Source organism: Prinia subflava, chromosome 3 (genome assembly GCF_021018805.1).
Source record: "Prinia subflava isolate CZ2003 ecotype Zambia chromosome 3, Cam_Psub_1.2, whole genome shotgun sequence".
Lineage (NCBI taxonomy): Eukaryota > Metazoa > Chordata > Aves > Passeriformes > Cisticolidae > Prinia > Prinia subflava.
Window position 1 is genome coordinate 90627023 of NC_086249.1, and position 6014 is coordinate 90633036.

Here is a 6014-nt window from a genome sequence, read left to right on the forward strand (position 1 = left end):
TGGGAGATTTGTAGAATCATAGAATCCTAGAATATCCTGAGTTGGAAGGGATTCACAAGGATCATCAAAGTCCAACTCCTGGCCCCACACAGGACTACTCCAAGGCTCATATCATGTGCCTGAGAGTGTTATCCGAGTCCTTCTTGAACTCTGACAGGGTTGGTACTGTGATCATTTCCCTGGAGAGCCTGTTGCAGTGCCCAGCCACCCTCTGGGGTGATGGAGACTTGATTATGTCAGCTTTACTAGCCCAGCAGGCTTTCTGCAGATTGGCCAGGCTCTTACTGGGAGTATTTATTTACATAGCCAGAGATGGTGATGGCCATCCATGCTTGGGTGAGGAGCATTTCTTGTGGTGGATGTTCATGCTGGTCTGGAAAGCTGATGGGAGCATGAAGACAATTGTACCACAGCAAAAACAAAACAGTAAACAGCCAAGAAAGGGAAGCACCTCGAGACATTTCAGGAAATTCAAATCTCCAAGGGCAGCAAGGCAAGGCAGCAAGGCAAGGGTTTGGGTGGAGAGCAGCTGGGGGTTTGAACAGCGCCTCAGTGAAATCCACTGCTGTGTGCGATGGCAGCCAGCCTGCTTGGCAGGGGCAAAGGGCTGTGTCAGTCTGCCACTGCCACAGCACAAAGGCTGCCTGCAAGCTGAGTGCTGACACAGGCTCCTTGTCCTCCCGTGTGCCAGTCCTCCCCTCCACCCGCCCGTCTGCAGCGGGGCTGTGGCTCCCAGCTCCTACCTGGTACTCCCAGTGCTGTCCCCGGGTGTCACACGAGTTGTGTGACATCTGCTGGAAGCGCTGCCCACCGATGTCCATCTGAACTCTGGCTCTGTCAGAGCAGTTTTCTGCCTCACCACTTATGTTGTTGGCTGAGCCGTGCTATGAAGCTAGGACTGCAATAACAGAGAATTGCAGTTAGGACATGCCTCAATAAAAACCCTCTGTGTTGTGTATTGGGCACCACATACCCTTAAAATGGCGTAAAATACCATTATCAGGACAATTGTTGCACACAGCAGCGCTGTTTAGGCTCTCTGTTACATTTTGTCATTCTGCCTAGCGCACAAAAGACGGACAGAAGCGTTCCTCAGTGCCCACTTTGTGAAGAAGGGCTCTGAAAGCTCCTCACGGCGCCGGGATTGCCTGTCCTGGAGCATTCCTGGATCATCCATCCCAGGGAAAACGAGCTGCCACGGCAGAGCCACCTCAGCGCCGGCACGGGGCTGCGCCCGCTCCCTGGCACTGCTCTGCCCTTTGCCAAAGAGCAGCTCGCTGCAAATACCTGGCAAACCCTTGCTCTGGGGCCTCCCGTGAAGCGGCTTTGTGGAGGCAGTGAACAGCCCAGGGGCGGCTTCAGCCCCTCCGCACATCTCCCTGCAGCAGTGCCTGCAGAGGGGCCGCGCTGTCTCGACCTGGGCATCGCTGGAGGGCAACCCCGCATCCTCTCCTCTTCCTCGTGCTTCGGACCGGGGGCTGGGCAAACAGGCAAACAGTCCTTGTAATCCCCTGAGCAGCCTTTCTCCCACATGACTGACTCTTCTGCATGCGTGCCATCCGCGTTTTCTCAGATGAAAGCCCTCCCGCCAGGGCTGGCGCTGGGATGCTGGCTCCCTGGCACCCTGGCACCCTGGCTTCTTGGCACCCTGTCACCCTGTCACCCTGGCTCCCTGGCACCCTGTCACCCTGTCACCCTGTCACCCCGTCTCCCCAGCTGCGAGCTTCGAGAGGGGCTTTCCCCCGCTGGGACACAGCCCTGCCTACAAGAGGAGGTTTTCATGAGCTCCTGGTGTCCGCTCTCTCGGGGGACCGGAGCCGTGTGACAGCGGGGAGGGTGGGCAGCCCTCCCCTGCAGGAGGCACGGCCCGTCCAGCTCGACACCGGAATCACCAAAGGCACCAGCACGAAGCCTCAGCTGGAGCATCGCGGTTTGCGCTTAGCTGCTCTTCCTCTGCGGGAACGAGACAGGGCAGACAAGCGGCTGGCCGGATGAATTCCCTGTTGCCCAGCAGGAACGGAGGTAAAGGCAGCAAGAGACGCTTCCCACCTGCTGTGCACACTCCGGACCTCTGTGTCGGAGGGGAAGAAGAGAGGGGAGGCTGCTCTCCGGAGAGCACCCTCTCCTGCAGGTGGACTGCCCAGCCACCGCCCAGTGACCTCCCAGAGCACCTGTCCCAAGACAGGCTGACTCGCTCCCTGTTCTTCTTTTTCAGACCTAAAAAAAGCTGTCACCTCCATCCACACAGCTCCACTGCACCCCAAGGCTGCCACAGGCTGTTTCCCAAGTCAGAGAGTGCTCAGCATTCCCAAGGGGAGAGTGCTCCATGCACAGGGGCCAGCCTCAGATCTGAGGACATCAGGAACTGTGTAAAGATGCTCTCACTTTCCTGAAGTGTCAGGAAACCAAAATGTTCTTGCAAAGTTTAGGAGAAAGCTTAGAAGCTGAACGATTTTTAGGAAGATGAGTGTACAAACGGGCAGATTAAATTAGGGTATCATAAAGTGTTAATTTGAAGGCTACAATAAAAATCAAAACCATATACTCTAAAGGTAAAGGAGAGGCAACCACTCAGGGGTACAATATTCTGCACCCCTTACATTTTGCCCTTTACAAAAAAACTCCTTTCCCCAATAATGAAGGGAAAGGTATTGATCTTCTGAAACATGGCTTTGCATCCAGGCAACATGTGTTTCTCACTTCAGTTTTACTAAGTGAGTGGTCCCAGTTCATTTTACAGTGAGCATGTGTTTGCACATCAGCACCTGCAAGGTTGTTTAGATACAGTATCATCAAGATATTAGTCCAAAGTCTAAAATTCCTGTTGGTCCACAACTGATAAAAGCTACCTACTGTAATTTGTAGTAATTATAATTCAAATTATAGAAGAAAAGCAAAGGTGATAGAGAAATAATGCAAGAACACTCTTAGATTTCTTAGATTTCTCCATCCTTAAATCTTGATTTAACCTAGATGATTAAAGATAATCTAGGATGAGCTTCAGTCATAAGTTCTAGGGGGTCTAGTGCTTCCTTCGGGGCTTTGGACATTGAGTTTCTCATTTTTCTTGAAGAGTTTAAAGTGTACTTGACTTCCTCGTGAGCTTATTTTTTCCTCAGCACCCTCTGTTCCTTGGCCAGCCAGCAGACACGGATTCTGGTAGGAAGAGGACAGACTAACAAAATCAAACTTTCCTTTTTCATCTAAAGTCAAATTCAGTTCCTACTGAACCTGCTTACTTTACTCAGAACAAAGCTGGATCTGAGCTATAAGGGAAAAATTATTCTGAACTGAGGCAAATGTCAGTGCAGACACAAAATATCCAGTTAAAACACAGGTCTTTTATGCGAAGTGCATCCCCAGAGCTTAATGTATCCACAAAACTGAAAATACTGGCACATCTGTGCTGGCAAGAGTGAACCACTCATCACTGTCGATGTTCTTTAGCTTCACATGGTTTGAAAAACAGCAAGTTCAGACCGTCAAATTAGGCATCTAACTGTCCAAATTTTTCATTAGCAATTGTCTGTTTGTGTAGGAAGCTGTGGTGTCACTCCATTGCACACATCCCTTCTTGCACGCCACATAAAAAGGAAACCAAAACCATGAGAGGCCAAAAGGAGGTGCTCATGGAAAGCCAAGCACAGATTGCTCATTGCTAATGGATTGTGGACACTTGGCCAATGCATTTTCTATAAAAACTTGGCATAGTTAATGCAGCTCATTTCATGAGTCACAGATTACTGCACTGATGAACTGACCAAACTTCTGAGGGCATCTGAGCCATGTTTTAAGGGTATCTAGGATCACAGACTCCCTGTTTTCACTGAGTTGCTTCACGTCTTTGATGCACTTCTTCCCTGAGCTTGAAAGTAATTTGTTTTCCCAAATGTGGGAGTTTACACATGAAAAACTCTTTCTGTCAAGATGTGATAACTCTGTTTGCTTGGTCAAAACTGTCATCCAGTTCTTGAAAGAAATCATCAAACCAAAAGCTCTTGTGCTAATACTGTGATTTCTATTAATTTGGGAATTATTTCATACTCAGTCAGTGATGAAGGAACAGGACTTGAATCCTGCCCTGAGACTTCTTGGACCCACTTCACTCATCTCTTTTCTGAACAACAGCAGAAAAAATGGACTGGCTTCCCTCAAAATGTAGAATAAAGGGGCTACTTTATGAAGGCTCAGCCAGGAAAGAGTTCTCCATGAAGATCAGTATGATAGAAGCAAATGTTGTACTTGGACAGACAAACATACAGGAGCATATAGTGTGCATGAGGCCCATGAGCTCATTCCCACAGGCTCCTCAGCACTGGAGAGCCCCAGGGGAATACTGGGTCCAGGAATACTGAGTACCAGGCTGCAAGGTGGGCTGATGGAGATGTTTAGGGCTGAGTACCACAGACAGACTCTTTATACCGATGTTCTTCAGCACTCCAAATGTGCAGCTAATGACTGACAGTGTAAACAACTTACTCGTGCATGATTTGTGCTCATTCTAGTGTAGACATCAATGATTTCTCTCAAGTAAGCTGAACAGAACTGTAAATGTCCTCTCTGAAATGTCAGCTTGCCAGGGATGTGGAGCTAGTGATAAATGCTGCAGATTTTCTTCAAACAGAACTTCTCTGGGTTTATTGCTTCATTTAATTGAATTTTCCTTTCTCCTCTCTTTTCTCAAACACAACTCTTGAAAATGAAACAGTTCAGTCTTGGGCACACCATGTGCCTTTTTTAAAATTCATTGGCACAGTACAAATATAACTGAAAGCAGAACCAACTCACTGTTTTAGGAAGAAGTTCACCATATAGTCTATATTGCTTGTTACTCACTTTCCTGTTTATTATCAGGGCTTGGATCCAGGTGCTCTCTTTTTTAGAGAAATAAAAAAAAAGTGGAAATTACATAAAATATCTGGGACAGATCCTCAAGGGATATAAACTGTTGTTGTACCATTTGAAGGCTCTGGAGGACAGGCTGTACCAAATCAAAGTGTTCTTTGTTTTCTAATATGATCCTACTGCACAGACTAGAAAAGAGATTTATTTCTCCTGTAGCACTGTGACCTTGATTAACCTCATTTGTGGTATCTATTTCAGTGAAGGAGCCAATACCTACACTGACTTCAAAGTGTTGCTAAACGTGGTATATGGCTGCTCATGTATCATTTGCTTCTCTCAAGCCATTTTCTGTCAGCAGAGAGGCAAGTTAGATGTATGCTCTGGGTGATTCTCATATCATCATTAGCAGAAAATTAAGCCAAACTGCTGTAAAGTAATTATGCTGCTAAAAGGTGAGCTGTAAGGAAGGCACTGATTAAACACTTACCACCACAGTCAGTCCACGTTGCATAATGTCTTGTTCAGAGGATTTCAATCTGTTTTCAAATTGGTGGCCAATGCCATGGGCTGAACTGAACCATCACTCAGGCCTTGAGAAGTATGCTCAGATAAGCTTGGCCCTTTTTCATCTCAAGAGAATTTTATTTCAGTATCATATAGTATGATGCAGGATAACAGCAATTCTTAATCTGTAGCTTGAGGTTGCTCTTGCACTGCTAAGCTGTTCTCACCAAAATCTTTCACAGGTTTTTGCAGAGGTGCTGCAGTCACAGCAATCCATTGTGGTCACACTGAGGTGTAGCTATCTGTCATGCAAAGAATGGGAAAAGTGTGAAGGTTTAGAAATGATGGGATTTGAATTACCTCAATAAAACTTTGCCTGCATGAGAGACCTTGGAGGAATGACCGAGGCAGTAATAACACTGTACTCAATATTTCCCCTCCAACACTGGCAAGCTTCATCTTCGACATTCCTGTGAGAAGTACATCCACATGTTGTGGATGGTAATTTTGAAGCACTGAGATATTATCACTAATAACCAACTTTATTAATCCTTTTCAGAATGGAGCAGCACACACTGGGACACAGAGATGATGCAGTCTTTGTCCAGAGGGATCCACCAGCAGGACATCAAAGACAAATGAGACCACATGACGCAAATGATTAG